General features: G+C 44.4%; 1 long non-coding RNA gene across 3 annotated transcripts in view; it reads left to right on the top strand.

Annotated features, from left to right (window-relative positions):
* Positions 1–18,105, top strand: part of LOC144298539 (uncharacterized) — a 104,273-nt gene that overhangs the window by 21,317 nt on the left and 64,851 nt on the right. For 2 of the 3 annotated variants that reach the window (XR_013365466.1, XR_013365467.1), the window contains exons 3-4: positions 6–191; positions 6,743–6,907. This is a non-coding gene — a long non-coding RNA (uncharacterized LOC144298539). The remainder of the gene's footprint in view (positions 1–5; positions 192–6,742; positions 6,908–18,105) is intronic. The other variant, XR_013365468.1, reaches the window with a different exon arrangement.

Below are 18,105 nucleotides of genomic sequence, written 5' to 3'. Positions count from 1 at the left end.
TTCAGGAAAACTAATGGTAGTGGTCAAGACAGGAGGAAGAAGGTTGGAAATCACCAGAAAAATTAACTGAAATTCAAGAAGGAAAATGACCATTTGAGGGGAGCATGACACACCTCCAGCAAATGCCTCACCTTGTATGGGATATAACAATGCTGCTTCTGCTGGGAACTGCACCCAACAGCTGAAGAAGGGTAAGTATGGAATGGGAGAGGAGAGGGAGTTTTCTGGTTGTTAGAGAGAAAGAAACCAAACTCAAATGAGCTTAACAGAAGAGGAAAAAGGGGTTTTTGCTTGGATCTGAGAAAAGCATGTCTAGATGTCTCCAGCAAGCTTGGGGCATGACCAGGTCCACATACTTGAATGATGCCACTGGAAATCATTCTTTGCTCCTCTTGGTCCCACTTTTGCCTGCACCAGCTTCATTCCCAAGAAGATTTTTTGTTTTGTTTTACACAGTGGGCTGCCAGATTTAGCAAATAAAAATATAGGACACCCAGATAAATGTGAACTTCAGAAAAAAACAAATAATCCTTTTTTAATCAGTATATCCCATCCAATACTGGGGACACACTTCTATAACATTATTAGTTTACTTGGAATTCTAATTTAATGCGGTATCCTGTGTTTTATCTGGTGACTGATTCCCATGAGATGGGAAAGATGGCTGCTATAGACTTATATTCTATTAATATAGCAGCCTTACTGAAAAGGCAGCTTGTTTTTTAAAATTCTAATACATGTAAGTCCCAGGATAGTGTCCCATTGGAACAGTTTGGGTCATGTGCACACCCATGAACCAATGACTGTGGCTTAGGCATGGGATAATCTGACGGGCCAGTCGTGGCCTGTGGCATGACAATGAAGATGTGGCAAAATAATATTTGTCCATGAAAAAAAAATATGTCGACTTAACAAATATCTTAAACACGGAACATAGAAATAATCTCAGTTCCAGCTGCTCGTGTAGCAGGTGCAAAGGTAGACCCCAGAAGGCTCTTTCAATCTCTCCAGACAGCACAGTCATGGGTGAATTTGGCCTGGAATCCCTACCTCCCACCTCCTCACCACCCAGGGCTCTTTCTACATGCATCCACGTGGCCATCATCATTCTGCTAGCCACTGGATAAATCAATTAGCACTTATGAGGGCTTCCCCCCTCGCTCTTCTCTGTATACAAAATGAACAGGTAAAAAGGAAATGCTTGTCAAAACAAATCTCTATTTGGTTTTCTCCATCTATGGGACAATTTCTGTAACGTGTCAATCACTTTGTTGCAAAATAGCCCCTCCAACACACAACCCACATTTCCCGATGACACCAGCCTGTCAGTCTCTCACTAAATCAAAGCCAAATTTCATACCAAGCGAAGACCAGTTTGTCAATCATTTTTCCTGCCACACATCCACCAGAATCACCTGACAGCTACAACTTTCTACTCTCAAATGGAGTGGGTCTAGTTAAGCTTGTTTGTCTCTCCTAATTGAGTTCCTTTCAGGACTGGTAGCTTAGCAACTAATAAGTTATTTTCTGAGACAACTGGCCTAAATTTCATAGCTTTCTTGACCATTGCTACTTGTGAGAAAATTGTTTCCCCTCAAGTGGCTAAACAGCAGATGCAAGATTTATTTGATACCTAATTGTTCTATTGTTTCTAATTATAAGCACTCTCCTCCTGTTTAGAAGTAAACACAGGATATGTTGTCAAATAGACAAAATTTTAAATGATCATAAAATGTCTTGGTATTTTGTTCTGAAATCTCAAATTCTCCGTTACTGGTAGCACCGAATATTAGAAAAAGGGCCAATAAGATAAATACCCGGCGTTTATTAGGTTGTAAATTACTTCACACACCACGGCTATGAGCGAGTCACTCTGAGGTTATGCACAGAATATAATGAGTGTTCTCGTCTCGAAGAACTTAGTTGGGACAAAGAGTCGGCAACAAGTACTAAATCCATTTAATGAAAATAAACGCTACAAACATGAGAGAACAGGAGGCAATAATAATAATTTTGAAAAGTTCCTGCAATGTAGTCTTGACTGTCGTAGGAGACCTTGTCATTTCTTTGGTGGTCCAGCTACTAATTTCCTTCCTATACTTGGAGGAATCCTCCATCGCATGCAGAATACGGGAGAGACCATGCCCTCACTTCCCATATGGAATCTAAACGGTTAGACCTCACTCCAACGACCCTCTAGCAGACACAAGATTGAAGCTGGGTCAATCAGAGGTGCTTGCCCTGTGTTTTCAATCCAGAGCTGTGGGAGCATTTGAAATGGCTCACAGTAGCTGCTCTGGTGTCCATGAGCAGTGGGGTCTGTAGCAAAAGGCACTGGTGGTGTTATCTCCGATGGATTGTTGCTGCTAAAAGAAGAAGGTTTGGATTCTTTCCTCCTGGCTCTTCCTGAATTGCCATGGTTCTAACCGGGTCCTCTAACCACTTTGCCATTTTGGGTCTTCCTGATATACTCCAAATACATTTACTTTTAAAATTTGAGACATTCAGAATTGATTTCTGTTGTGTGTAATCCATCACCCTGCAGTTTTTAGTTGGCTTAGGCACGAGATAATAAAGGGTTCTCTGCTCACTCACGGCTGCAATAACTTGGGAAGACGTCACAGAGAGTAGGGACAGTACCTACGTTTTGCATAGGTAGAGAGCAAGGCAATGGCTGTTTTGCACTGAACCACTGGTACAGAGAAGCAGAAGTCTAGTATGCTAAAAACAAATCTTAAATTGATGAAAAAGGCTTAGTTTATCTTCATCATTTTATCTTGACAGTGACTGGCAAACAATAGCCTTTATTAAAAGCGCTGAATGAATGAATAAATAAATGACAACAAGAAAAGAATGTCTTGATGAATTTGGCTAAACTGGAAGCCCCTACTAGGTTGTTAAAAAAAAAATGAGGCTCTAACATTAGCTTGGGGATTATTGTAACGAACCTAAAAATTCACAGCAACTCTTTCTAATTTTTATATCAATTTTCAGCTATTATAATGTAGCACATACCCAATTATGCATAAAGTGTTAAATCGGAGCACTCCAGAATTCTGCGGAGACCAGGAACACATCCAGTACATCAGTGGATGAGTCATCATTCTTGTGGTCTTGCCCAATAGAAGACAGTCTCAATCTGGAAGTTTCTTTTTTACTAAAAGATGACTATAAAGCTCCCTTTGACTACCTTAGGAGAGGCAATTGAGCAGAGAGAAAATATTCAGGGAGAGAGAGAAAGATGCTCGCTTTCTCCCAGAAACAGAGAGAAAAGCCATCCATGTGCAGTCAGGAGCTGGCAGTAGGCATTTTGCAGAGCAGGTCTGGGGATGATTATTTCTCCAGTTGCACAGCCATTCTGGACTTTCACTTAAGGTGTGTCCTTTGAACAACTGCAGTCCGGGAATTCCCTGATATCAGTAATTGGTCTTCTGATATTTCCGTGTGGACTGCTCTGGCATGGGAGCAGGAGGACTGGACAATGGGGAACTTCAGCCAAAAAGCGAGATAATTCCACTACTTTTGGATAGTGGTTTGACCCACTTCTTGGTGGGGATGAATTGGAAGTGAATATTAGAACTGAACTCTCTGTTGTTCGTGGTGTGGCCAACTCCTATGACATCATGTACTCTGGATTAGGTTTTGTTCTAAGAACTCCACGTGCACCGCCTCAATTAAATCCTAGCCACAACTTGCAAAGGTGGGTGTTGAAAGGGCAGTATTGATCAGAGGAGGAGATCTATTGTTCTAGAGAAGGTATTAGGTCCTATTAGCAAAAGTGGAATGTCTGAAGTCACTGAGACCTTGTGGAGAGAAAGACAAAACAAGGGAGAGAAATTCTACAAGATTTACATTCCAGTGATTGCAAAATGGTTTGAGCCAAGAAGAAGTATGACGAATGGAGCCAGAGTTCAAGTAAGGTTGTACTCCCTCACTCCACTTCCAATATCATTGCCACAGGGCTCCTTCCCTGGGTTAATGATGTTGCGATAAGAAATACACACACATACACACATGTGCACACATGGATACATGCAAACACACACAAATGAAGAAAACAGCAAAACAGCATGAGAGACCAAGCCACCCATGATCTATTTATTTCCCCATTGGGTAAAGGTCCACAGGTGTTTGGCAAGGTTCTGCACAAGTGAAAATGGGATGACATCACAAAAAAAATAATTTTAGTTAACAGACACTCGAGAGTGGAGTACTCAAGGAAGCTTCTCTGTGATAGAATGGTTGCTTGCCCTGCTGCTTCGGATTCAAGCCTGTGCTGGTCAGAAAACCAAGTTGTAAAAAAAAAAAAAAAAAAAAAAAAAAAAAAGAAAACCAAGTTGTGGGGCCTGTTCTTCCTGTTGGACCCAGGAACGTGCAATGCTGAACACTCACTCCCTTGGTGCTTGTGGATGGGATAGATTTGGAGCAATAGTTGAACTGATTGTTGAGATTCCTCTCCCTAAAGAGCATGATTGGGATGTAGGCAGAGCTTATAAAAAGGGGAGTCAAGAGTAGGTATCATCAATCTCATTTTACAGATGAGGAAATAAGTTTCAAGAAGGCTAGATAATCCCCAATAATGCCCAGCTAGTAAGCAATGAGCCGGGATTGGACATCAGAGCCGCCTGACTCCACAGCCTGAGGTCTCTTCCGCTGTGGTGTATGCAGATTTCCTCTGAAGGGGAACAAGTGCAAGTGCACAGATGCAAGAAGCAAAGCAAAATTATGTGATACATAATTCTGGACATAAAAACACACATTCTTCCCCATTCCCTCCTTTATATGACAATGCAATGCCCAGAATTTAGTGGAGAATGTGGCTGTCCAGCTTGAGGCCACATTTGCCAACTTCCTTAGTAGCTTGGTTGTGGCCACGTGAGTGAATTCTGGACAAGGGGATGTGAGCAGAAGTGATGTATGCTACTTTTAGTTTATGCACCCTCTCCCCTCCCCCCAACCCCCCCAAAAAAGGACTGGGTGTGATTTCCCTTGCCTCTTTCTCTCTTCCTAATGATTGTAGATGGACAAGCCAGACATGGATGCCAGGTGTTATGTATCGTGAGAGAGAGAAATAAACTTCTATCATGAAAAACCACTAAGTTTTGGGTCTTTTTGTTACAGCAGCTTAGGCAATATCCTAACTTATAGGTGATATGATGTCTCCGCAAGGATTTTACCATTTCCTTTATACAGGTTCTTCTCAAAGGTCATTTAATACTTTGTATGGTGTGATATAAGTGTATATGCATATATTAAATATAGTAATATTTAAGTGAAGGATTTACACATTTCTATATAATTTTTATTTTATTCTCAATTCCTTATGTTGTTTTTATGAAGATTAGAATTCTAGACTACCTACATTGCTCTGCATCATTCAGAAATATTGACTTACCTTTGTCCCGGGTAGATCTAATAGACCAGGGTTCAGCAAACTACACTGGCAAGCATGGTTCTAAAAAACCAAGGGTCAGCAAACAAATCTGGCCCACCATCTGTTTTTTTGTAAATAAAGTTTTATTGAGACACAGCTATGGCCATTTATTTACATACTGTCCATGGCTGCTTTCTTGGCTCTGAGGGCAGAATTGAGTAGTTGCTGCAGAGATGGCATGTTCCACAAAGACTGAACCATTTACTCTCCAGCCCTGTCCAGAAGAAGTTTCCGGACCCCTGCAATAGATGACTGGAACAGGAATCTGACATTTGTAGTGGGAAGTCTGGGTAGGCAGCGCCTCTCATAGAAAGCCCTGACATTTTCCCATCTAGTTACAATGCACCTTCCAATGGTACTTATTATAATCAGTTGCTTAAAATCAGGTGAAAACCTATCAAGAGTTCTCATAAGTGGGTTGTGGCTCTTACTTCACTGTTTTCCCTTGGTAAAATATCTTTGGGAGGGATTTGTTGTTGTTGACCCCGTATGAATGAAGAAAGGGGTGGAAGCGAGGCAAGATGCAACACCAAATGGGACCGGTTTTCTATCTTTCGCAGGCATGACTGGGGGAACTGGGGTTTCAGACAGAAAAGCCTGGTGGCTTTTAAGTAGCCGCCCCAATCTTTGCTACTTGCATCTGTGGCATAAAGGACCTGTTCCCGTTTGGAGGACAGCCACGACAGATGAGATTCTGCAGAGTTTGTGAGCGTGAAAGGGGGGTCATGACTCCAAACTGCTTTCCTCCGCCGGCACAGATTGGAGCGTGTGAAGGGATGCGGGTGCAGGAGGGACTCTGTCCCCACTGTCGGGGGCCCGCGGGGGAGCCCCCCATCGCCTCGGCACCTGGGCTGTGAATCCGACAGGACCCAGGGCTGGGGAAGCGAGAGGCAAAAGACTGTAAATATTATTCAAATAGAGAAAGCACGAGGTCAGAAGCAAGGGAGCACTGGAAATGGTTTTCTTTCTGTCCCCCAGTGAGGCAGTGAAGGAGAGGGAGATGGCCATCCCGGTGGCTGCCCGGCCACTGTGCTCGGCCCTGCTGCCCACCTGCAATGGGATGGTTCAGGATGCGGTAACACAGTAGCCCCTCCACAGGCTGAGCTCCTGCTCCTGCTGTCTCTTGGCCATAGGTCACCTGCAGCTCTGTTCCATGCTCGCTCAACTCAGACCCAGGCTGAGGCAGAAGCAGAGGGATAAAAGAGCCAGCTCTTAAGTGACGTTGCCCAAGTGACAATCGTCGTTTCTTTTGCTCCCATTTGATGGGACAAAGTGAGCCACTTGATTTCCCTTGCCTCTTTCTGACAGGAGCCTATCAACTTCTCCCAGGGAAGGACAACACACACTTTGCCCTCCTGCATCCTGTCCACAAACCTGAGGAGATAGCTCTGGAAGACGTGCTACAGGAAAGGAAGCTGACGCTCAAATCGAAGCTGCCGGGTCTGACACAAATACCGAGGACTCCCCTCCAAGGTGAAGTTCAGATTTTGCTCTGTTTCTCTCTGCAGCATGTTTAACCTACATCCCCATTTGTGCAGGTAGCTATGGAAGACTGAATTAAAATGTTTAATTTTACACTAAGCCGGAATAGTATTAGTGCTTTGCATCCCATTCCCTGTGTCACCTTCTAGAGGCTTGATAATGCACGAACACACTCAATGGTTTTTGAAGAGTTATTTCCCGTATGCCACGTACCAGGCTTTGTGCGCCTAATTGCATCGACTCTTTGCCAAAGACGCCAATGAGAAATATATTGCTACCCCAGCTTTGTAGATGTTGACCCTGCAGCTCAGAGAGGTTCAGTAACTCGCCAGATACCAGGCAGCCAGTAATTTGGCTGCAAGGCGAGCCCTTATCTGCTTGTCCCTGACGTTGACTTCCTTCCCTCTATACCTTCTGGAGGAAATACCAGCTGGCTCCCTGTGTGAGGAGAAGATGGGAAAATACAGAAGAGACTCCGGACATCCAGAGTGTGATCCTTATTTATTGTGCGGATTACTCCTGCCACGAGAGTAAGCACTGATTAAAAATCCTTGGTAACCCAAACGTAATTAGAAAGGCACACTTCCTGGGAGAGGTGGGTGGTAACGCCACGGAAAGCACTCCCAAACCTAAGATAAATGAGTTTGGGTTTAAAAATAACTTTAGACGCTTTGTGCCACTGCTCATTTCCAATAGTAAACATAATAAAAGAGAACTGCATAGCCAACTGCATGTACTACGGTAAAGAGTATAATTACACATAAACAGATAAGCCATGTATAACCTGCTTGAACTTATAGAAATATGCATCCAGATTCACCAGCCTAGAAATGGACATCAACAGGTAACTCTTAGGGCACCTTCTCTCTCTCTTATGGTTAAGATTTTTTTTATTTGAGAGAGAGAGAGAGAGAGAGAGCACACAAGCAGGGGGAGTGGGAGAGGGAGAGGGAGAAGCAGAGTCCCCATTGAGCAGGGACCCCAATGTAGGACTTGGTCCCAGGACCCTGAGATCAAGACCTGAGCTAAAGGCAGATGCTGCACCGACTGAGCCACCCAGGTGCCCCTTAGGGCACGTTCTGATCAGGTGATTGCAGCGGTTTTGTAGGTAAGAGTGTGCTGTATGCCATTTCCCTGACTGGAAAATGGGCATAATTCCATCTCAAATATAGGCCGGTGGGAAGGGTGAATAGGCCGTGTGACTGAGGGTAGCGGAGATGTTGTTTGTAAAGAGCAAGGGCAGTACAAGTCTTTTAATTGGGACTGTCCGATGCAGAGACACCTCCTCTGGGTGAGCCTCTTGCAGCCACCCAGCCCTCCAAACGAGAAACCTGATGCTTGTCCTGCAAGTTCAGCATTGCTCGAAGGCCCCAAAACTCCCATGGCGTTTACCTAGGCCACTCTGCACATCTCCCCGGCCTCTCTCCACCCCTTTCTCTTGGCTGATCCCCCTGCCCCTTCAGGGATCTGCCCATAACTTCACACAGGTTTCTCAGCTGTGGCACCGTTAGCAGCATGTTGAGCTGGATAAGCCTTTGTTGATGGTTGAGGGGCAGGGGCGGGAGGGGGGGCACCCCTGTGCCTTGTAGGATGCTGGACACAGGGAGCATCCTACAGCCGTGGCAACCAAAGATGTCTCCAGACGTCTCCAACTGTCCCCTAAGGATCAAAACTGCCCCTGGTTGAAAACTGCTGGCGAGGAGCATCAGCCTTTGTTGGAAGTCGTGTTTGACTGGCTCTGTAAACTCCGTGAGCCTGTCAGCTGCATTCTTGTAGGGAGCCCGCAGCAGCAGCCCGTGCGCTCTCTCTTGGACAGGGGCGGGCTACCTGGGTCCAGCAGACTCCCAGTAAGCGGCTGGGTGACTGAGGATGAAGCACTTGGAAATTTCCTCTGGCTTAGAAAGCGAGGCTCACTTTGCTTCGCTGAGTGAGCTAGAAAATTCTTTTATGCCCTTACTTTATGTGAAATGTGATTCTCACAGCGCACATCCCTGCAGTCTGATATGTGAAATCGCCCATTAGAGAGTGCAGTCAATACTGCTGTTACGACTCTCGGGCTTTCCAGAAAGAAGCTATGAGTCTTGATTTTTTTTTTCTCCCCCTTAAGGTCTGGCTTAGCACCAAGGCACTGGAGCAAGAGCGGCCGTAGCCCATAGATTCATTTCCCCCCTGTTTCATTGCATATGGCCTTAGAAAAATTATTTTTTGAAAAATGACCTAAAGCTTTCCTAAAATCCTCAGGAATGACACCTGAGGGGAGCATCTGAAAGACTTCACATTCATTAACCAAACCTTCTTGTTAGGTTATGTTCCCTGAAATGCATTTGACAGTTAATGAAGTAGAAAAGATGGCAGTCGGAGAAAAAAATAAAATTCTGACAGATTCTGGCGTTAGAACCGGGAAGGTGAAAAAGCAGGAGCCTGGGGAGGGATTGATAGATCAGCACCCCACACTGTGAGTATTTTATTGCCAGGGACATTGCCTCGGATCAGAGCCGGCTGCAAAGTTAAATTCATGCCTGGCACTCTGTTCAGATCCTAAGACCATGCGGAAGTCAGCCAACCTAGATAAGGTGCTTGTCAGGGCCAGAGCAGCAGGGATACGGGGCTGACTGGCAGACATGTGAAACAGTGATCAGAGAAGAGAAAGAAGAAGGACAGACGTGTTCAAAAATATTTGTAGTGCTTTAGACACCTTTCCCCATTTCAGTAGGATTGCAATTTAGCCCAAACCTTGCTTGAATACTCAGAAGGTAAGACCAGCTTGCAGGCAGTCGAGTGAGCAGGAACAGACTTTCTCTGAAAACATTCGGTTTTAAATGACCTCATGGGATGTTATTCATTTCCCGTTCCCTTCTCATCCGCCTGTGCTCTCTGCTGAGGTTCGGAAAAGGGGCTGGGGTGTGGTTTGGGAAGAAAAGTGGCACACTGGGGTACCCCTCCGTGGTTGCCAAAAGTATTATTTGGTTAATTCAGCTCGGTCCAGCCTTGCTGAAGTTGGGCAAACCTGTTTTCTTCCCTGTGATGTATCACTTAGAAACACCAACTGCAAGGATTTCTTATGTTCTCACAAAAAAGGGAAGGAAACAGCTGGTAAATGTTTCACAGATGGCAAAGCTCTTGGCATCTCTCTCAAGAGAGGGCCACCCATGCAGATGGCTCATTATTTTAACATTTGGATTTTCATCTTATTAAAACATCTTTTTTTTTTCCTGGTTTTATTTAGCATCATAAATTCTCTTACACTTTAGCAAGCGCCTAAGCGATTTGAGGACGTGCGCTCTAAGGAACATCCTTTGGCTAAAATATAGATTGGTGACAACATTATTCCCGGCTTTGATCTCAACGTGATGGGTTTCAATCTGATTAAAAATTCCAATGAAAGGGAAAGCTCAGAGTAGTGGATTTATCAAGCAAAAGTCCATGAAGTCCATATAGTAGCTGAATTATTCAGCAGAACGATAAACCGAGTGAAATTGGGGGAAATAGTTTTATTCGATGCATAAAATCCCTATTACTATGCAATATGCATATATAAAAATAGACAAATGCACAGTGGGTGTAGATTCATAAACACACCCTTTCTACATATGTAGGGAGGCTTCTGTACGATGAAGCACAGCAGCCAAAATTTAAACCGAGCCATGCCAATTCTTGGCAGGGCAGATAGGAAAGGGTCAAGATTTCAAAGAATAGTTCCCTGCCCACTCAGACTCTGGCAAGACCGAACCTGCATCTTCTGTAGGAGCGGCTGTTTCTAGGTGTGGAAGCAGGAAGGCCGTTGTATGGCGAGATGGAGAGAAAGAACAAACTCTTGCTGCCCTAACTTCGTGGGGAAAGCAGGCCTCGGGACGCTCCTTCCAGATATTGCTCTCAAGGACTGGGACAAGTTGTGGTCACCTCAGCATCCCTAACTATTGCGCTGGGGTGTGGGAACCATTGGAAATGCAAATGTAAGTGACAAAGCAGTGTAATAAGGACAAACCAATCTATTTAATGTGGGGAGATGCTGGCCTAAATACAGGATCCGTCGCTGCGCTCGCGCAAATGGGCCTACGGAGCCAGGTCTGTGCATGCCACGTTGTAAATGTTTATTAGCAATGGTACACAATGCACGTTATGGATCCGTGGAGCTCAAAGCTGCCTCACTTTGGGGGTCAAATGTAAATCCCTGAAATGCTGAGAAAATGTTAATAGTTGCCAGCGCCAAGAATGTATCGGTTGAGCATGTACCTAGGAATCATAAATGGAGGCTCTGTTCATCAGCTTGAATCACCTCTGGTACCTCTAGCCTGAAGCATTAGCTTGCGTAATGCATTCTGTGAGCTGCTGGCTTTTCCATCAGCCAGAAAGTGAGATGGGAGGTGCAGAGAGCGCAGTTTCATGAAGAAGCCCTGGAAAGAGCAGTGCTGATGAGGTATGTCCAGAAAGCTAGGAGTGGTGGAGAAATGGGGAGAAAAGATTTCCACCTTATTTCCCCCTAAGCGGATTGCTTCTGGGGGGTGCCGCGTTGCTCCACCGTTCGTGGTGTCTGCAGCGCGCACTGTGATCCCAAGAGCACACATCCTTGGGTTAGAGCCGAGGCTCCACCTGGCAAACGTTACCCTCAGCCTCAGGCTTACCCCTCTTGGTCATTCAAAGGCAGTGGCTCTCAGGAAGTGGTTCCCGGACCAGCAGCGTGGGCGCCCCCTGGACTGCACCCACACCTCCCAACTCAGAAGCTCCGCAGGTGGGGCTGGCAGCCTGTGTTTGCACACCCCCTCCAGGTGAGGCTGATGGACGCTCACGTTTGAGAAGCACTGCTCTAAGGCATAATAGTTTGTCACTCCACCAGTGCCCAAGAATCTTTTTGGTGACAGGCATCAAGTATGATTCCTGTAAAACCCTGGCAGCAGACTACATTTGTCTATTTAACCGCATGCAAAACGCTTGTCAAGAAGGATTCCGGGGACTCTTTTTGCAAAGGCTTCCTCCTTCCTGCATGTACTCCATCCAGCATTTGGGAGACCGCATATGCCTTCGATCCAAGCTCCAAAGTTACAAGCCATTTTAAAAGCACCCTCGCCCCCACCCTCTTCATCTCATATTGGCAAATAAGACAGGGGAACACAGCGCCTGGTTTTCTGAGTCTAGCTAGAAAGACTGACAGATTTCATGACATTTGTCACCAGGTCTAAAACTCCACGTGGGAGAAAATAATCCCACTTAGTAAAAACATCTCACTGTACCTTTGAGTCGGAATGGAGAAGCATAGAAAGTATTGTTCCTGAAAATTACAAGGCATTTGGTGTGTGTTTTCAGAAGTGTGATGACTATTCACTAGGCTCTGGTTTAGGTGGCTGAAAGCCCCCCACAAAACTACATAGGGACTAGAATGCATGTACATCCCGTGAAGTGGCATAAGAATCAAAGGGGAAATGAATTTCCTGTGGTGCAGATGAGCTACTGAAAGTAGCTCCCATCTGAGTATATCTCCCTTTCCTCATGCGCATTGAAAACCATTTGAATAATGCACGCTATTCAGTTGCATTGTGTGCTCTGAAAGCCATTTAATGAAGGTAGACAGGCTTCCAAAAAGGTGCATTCTTTGACTAATGTAGATACTCCTGGAAAAATCTTTCCCCAACATGGAAGGCAAGATGTACCGAGTGAGTGGAAGAGGGAATGCTATTATAACGTCTTGTTTCACTCAATCAAATCGAATGGAAGCAATTTGGGTTAAACTTGATCTATCCTAGGTGAACTCTATTCTCTGCAATTTATATACTGAAAAGCTGCAAGTCAATCAAATTTTAGCAAATCAAACCATCTTTCCATTGACTTCCACTATGGTATCGAAGTTGCTTTATCTCTTTCTGATTGATCGTCAATTAGCTGTGGTTGCCAGTGCCAACCTTTCTGTTAAATAGTTAATGATCTGTAAACTGACACATAAAGGAGGGGCACTCCTATCTAAATCAAAATTTCTTGGAAAGTCACTTATTTGTACAAGAATATCTGTACCTATATCTGCCTATCTGTCATTTATCTATCATCTATCTACCTATTGTTTTAATAACATGAGATCAATGTGTCTAGTAAGACTGGCTCTTTATATACAATTTATTGGACTAATTGAGCCAAAATTACAGAAAAGGGTATTTTGGGCAAGAGATATTTTAAATTTCATTCATCTTGGTAGTTTGGATTAAGAGATGGTATATAGAGTCAGTGGTGTCCTCTCTCACCCTCAGTCTCCTTCTTTATGACATGAGCCAAGTAATTTGTTGTGTCCCAAAGGACTGCTATGAAGAGTAATTCACTGCATGTGTTGTTAGCACAACACTGGGCCCACAGTGAACATCTGAATAAATGGCAGCTGGCGCTGTTGTTTTTATGAAAAGACAAAGTCACAGGTATGCCCATGACAAACAGTGATTTTATAATAAATACCCATCTGGAAAACCATGGAGACAATCTGATACCAGTATGGTATTTTTTAAAAATGCTGTTGGTTATATCTCTAATGAGAGTGCTCAACAGAGTGAGAAGAGCACTAGCCTAGCTGAAGAAATGGGTAGTTACTGTAACACAGAGTGACTCCCATTGTCCAAACCAACTCCTGAGTTTCTGAAATCATTACTGAATAATCAGAAGGATGACAATCACAATAATAGCCACTAGCGCTTACAGAGCATCGACTCTGTACTGGGCACTGCTGCACATACATTACATGCACTAATTCTTTTAAATGTCACAACAACTCAATGAGAGAGAAACAGAAAAGGAAATTAAGATACAGAGAGAGAAGGCTTTTCCAAGATCCCACAGCTCAGAGGGGGTAGAACCAGGATAAGAGATACATCCTCCTGAAAGGGCAAGAGGGGAAAGGCATAGCAAGGAACCAACCTTCCAATTTTACGGATGGAGAAAGTGAGGCCAGTGCTTAGAAGAGTGCTTATCATTTGTAGCAGATGCTTGTCTCAGTCTACTTGTGCTGCCATAATAGGACCCCATAGACCGGGGTGGGGGGAGGAGGGAGGCTCAAACAAGAGAAATTTACTTTTTTTACAGTTTCTGAGGCTGAAAGTCCAAGATCAGGGTGCCAGCATGGTGGAGTGCTGGTGAATGCCCTCTTTCTGGCTTGTAGAGGCTGCAGTCTTGTTGTGGGGTGAGGGAAAAAGAGGAAGAGAAGGGGAGAGAGAGAGAGAGAGAGAGAGAGAGAGAGATCTCCTTCTCCTTATAAGGCTGTAGTCCTATTGGATTGAGGCCCCACCCTTATGATCTTATTTGACCTTAATTACCTCCTAAAGACCTTCTCTCCAGATTACAGTCACATAGGAAGTTAGGGTTTCAATGAATTTTTGGGGAACACATTTCAGCTCATAACAATGCACAATAGGTAATAATTGAATGATGAACGGTATACGCAGATGGGCATCTTCCTTACGAGGCTCATTACTAGCATAGCTGAAAAGAGAAAATGGGTCATTCGGATGTGTGTTCTCCGCAGACTAGTGACCACACAGCTGAGACTCCCCAAGAAAATCCATTTCCAATGTCCTTCTTTATAGTCCTTGTAAATTTATTTGTACTTACTCCGTATCTGACTGTGTGTTGCTGTCCCTATACCAGAGTGCCCATCTCCAAAGGGTGAGTGTCTCAAAATGTCCCCCGGGTGGGAAATCTCATTTCTTTTCTCCTTTGGTTTTGTTTTTCTTCTTCATCTTTTGTTTCTGTTTTGCTCAGTGTTCATCTTTCTGCATATGTTCTTGCTTTCCTGAGCTGATTCGTGTAGCTATAAGTAGGCTTCAGAGCTCAAGAAATACCTCTTGATTTATAGATCTTTATAGAAAGCATTTAAGGCAAAGGAATATAAAAGATAATAGACTCTTAATCAGATGGGAACTAGGCTTCCAGTAACAGAAACAGTATCTTAACAGACATGAACAACATAAGGAACCAACAAAAGGATCATGTTACCTCCTATAACTGAAGTTCGAGGAGATTCTGGATGACTTAATCTAGAGCCCAATCTCTTTCTTTCTGCTTCTGTGTCTCCCTTGTTCATAGGCAGGCTCTCCCTCACCGTGAGGTAAGGTGTGTCAATGGGGTCTAGAGCTTCCTATTTGCCTATTCCTATCCAACAGGGGTGAAAGGTCTACTTCAAGATAAATTATCAAGATAAACAAAAATCCCAGGTTTGAATTTTGTTGGCCTTAATTAGCCTGATTTGAGTCACAGGCTCCTCTCTGAACCCAGCCATATAGAAGGGAAGATGGAATGCTAAGTCAGGGGTCAAAACACATATTCTATATAGAGCCAGAGGGTAAATATTTCAGGCTTTGTGGCCATGCTATCTCTGTCGAAGCTACTCAACATGAGCACTGTAGCCTGAAAGCCCCCCCCAAGCAACACAAACACAAATGCATGTACGCAGATTTGGCTTAACAGATCAGGTCCTAACACTGGAATGGACGTACTCTTTAATGCCAATGGTGAATCTAATATAACTCTAATAAATCTTGGGCTCCAGATGGCCTAGTCCCTTCACAGAAGCTTATTCAAGGAAGCGCAATCTCACCAGCCATTAATGATTTTAGAATCCACTTTTTTCTCAGGTCTCTCAAAAACACTCACGGGCATAAGTCAGAACAACATTTCTCTACTCCCCAATTGTCTTATGCTCAGAACTGCCCATGCCAAACACCCAGACTCTCATCACCACCAGCTGTACATCCTTCCTCCATTTCCCCAAAAACTTCAGTTCTTGCCAGGTCTTTAATGTATAACCAGCATCATCTCTCTCTGTCTCTGTGTCTCTCTTTCCATCCTCTCCCATTTCTTCTGGTCACACAGCTTCCTCTGTCTACCGTTTTCTATTCTAAATCACAAAGCCTTTGGAATCAGATTGGCAAAGATCCCTAGGATTGGGTGGTGGGGCAGCGGAGGAGGAAACACAACTCTGATAGGTGAATATAGCTCCTCCTGGTCACATTTGCCAAAAGGGAGTTCATATGAGGGTCCTAATAGATGTCAGGAGAGTGCTGATCTCCTGGGAAGGGTGGGGTGAGAAAGGAATGGGAAGCGGAATTTTATTTGAACCTGAAAATTTTCATCTCTTTCAAAAATTAAAATGACACCTGAAGGAAATATGACAGCGTGATGACACTCATTATATTTGGGAAGTGGATACACACTGGTACCTTTTTTTCCTGTACATTTTAAACATTTCATATTTAAAGATTCAAATAATTAAATCAAAACATTGATGGAAATAGTGCCTGTGAAGGTGCTTTTTTCACCTGTGATCCACTAGACCAATGGGTCGCAAACTTTAACCTTAGCTGTACTGCTAATTATCCAGAAACCTTGTAAAAGTGCACATTGTGGAGTCCCACCCTAGAATTGCCCATTCAGGTGCGCCATACTGTTCATTCCAAACAGTATGGGTTCCAAACATGTTCCCAAAGCACCTGGATGCTGCTAAGCCAGGGACGGCAGTTTGGAGATCATTGAAGTAGACAATAAATTCTAAGGATCCTGTGTATCCTGTCCTACTTCAAGGATCCAGCTTGACCCCTGACACTTGGAAAACATTCAATAAATATTGATGCATGCGAGCTACACCCCTGAGCTCTTACTTGTGAAATCACTGGATGCCTGCACAGCCTAATCTGCTCCTTCTACCCCTTAGTGAGCAGAACGGGTTCTCTTCCTTGTCCTCAGAACGGTGCATGTGGGATCACTGGAGAAGGGCTGAGGTTTCTGGGTGGTGAGATTAGAGGATAATCAAGAAAGGGAGGTGGCTGCCTTTTTGGGAGGGTGAGAGAGAGCAAAGGGAGGGAGGGATGAGAAGGCAGTGCTAGGGGATCTACTCGGACTTTCTCTTGCCATTCAGAGAGCACCCATGGGACCTCAGCTGAGCTCCTATGGCGGCCCCTTTGGGAAGCCTTGCTCCCGTCCCGGGCACCTGCTCCACTTCCCCTCTACAGCTGCCATGGCCAGTCCCCAGGCCCGACTCCCAAAAGATCGCCATGCCTTGTTTTCTTGGTTCCTGCCCTGTTGACCCTCATTTCCCCTTCACACCTCCACTCCAGTGGCAGTTCCCTTGGAGTGCCTTCCTTTGCCCCTTGAGCTAAGAGACACTAGCCACCCATTCACGTGGCACATACTCCACAGTTGGCAATTCTGCTTTCATTTTTTTTGTGATTTCTGTTCACCTCCCCACTTTGACTCTAAGCTTAATGGGAGCTAGGACCACATTGATTGATTCTGCTCACTGTCGTCTCCCTCCAGCTCATAGCTCAGTATCTGGCCCATATCCTGTGCTCAATGAATACTTGTTGAATGACTAAGTGAGGAGTGAGTACGGGCATCTTTCCCCAGCTCACTGGCATTATGATGACCCGAGTGAAGTAACCACGTCCAGGCAGTGCCTTTATTTCCACCTCTTCCAAGCCCCCCAGTCCAGTTTCCACTCCAAAGTGTGCTTTTGTCATTGGAAGTGCCTTTCCATGGTTAGGTTTCTCTAATGCTTTTGCCTCTTCCTCCCCAACTTCAGAGGCTGACAGAGAGAAACTGGACAAGAGTCCATCTCCCATGGGGAGAAGGAGAAACAAGCATTACTAAGAATATGAGGAATTCTGAAAGAGGCAGCTGGGTAAGATCCTAGTGTAAATCTCCAAGACAAAGGGAGGGAGCGCACCCCAGAGTATTAGTGAGACCCACAGGGAAGATCTCAGAGTGAGGGAGGCTTTTTTTTTTCCTATTAAAATATTGGTTTGCTCAGTTTTCTTTTTGAAGGGAAACCTTAACACCAGCTTGAGGAAGTACTTCCTTAGCCCCACCTAAGCCACTAAGGCTATTGTATGGAGCCAGGGGGTGAGGGATTTGGATTGTCTGATCAGCCTGTCATTTTTAAGCCCAGTTGGTTGGGTTTTTCTTTTTTTTAATCGCTGCCCAGTTTATGAATCATTGTTTCTACTTGCTTTAGAAATAGTCATTCTCTACATTTCCTTTTCCAGACTGAACTTGCGCTGGCTTTTTATATATCCTTCCAGTGTTTTATCTACTTAGTGAAAATAATACACATTCATCTCAAACAACTATAAACATATGAAGTAGAAAACAAAAGTATTTCTGTTACTCACCTTTCAGGGATAGTGTTTCTCCTACATTCTTTTATAATGTTAATGTAGATACAAATC

Source organism: Canis aureus, chromosome 26 (assembly GCF_053574225.1).
Source record: "Canis aureus isolate CA01 chromosome 26, VMU_Caureus_v.1.0, whole genome shotgun sequence".
Lineage (NCBI taxonomy): Eukaryota > Metazoa > Chordata > Mammalia > Carnivora > Canidae > Canis > Canis aureus.
This window is presented reverse-complemented; position numbering and strand designations above follow the sequence as displayed.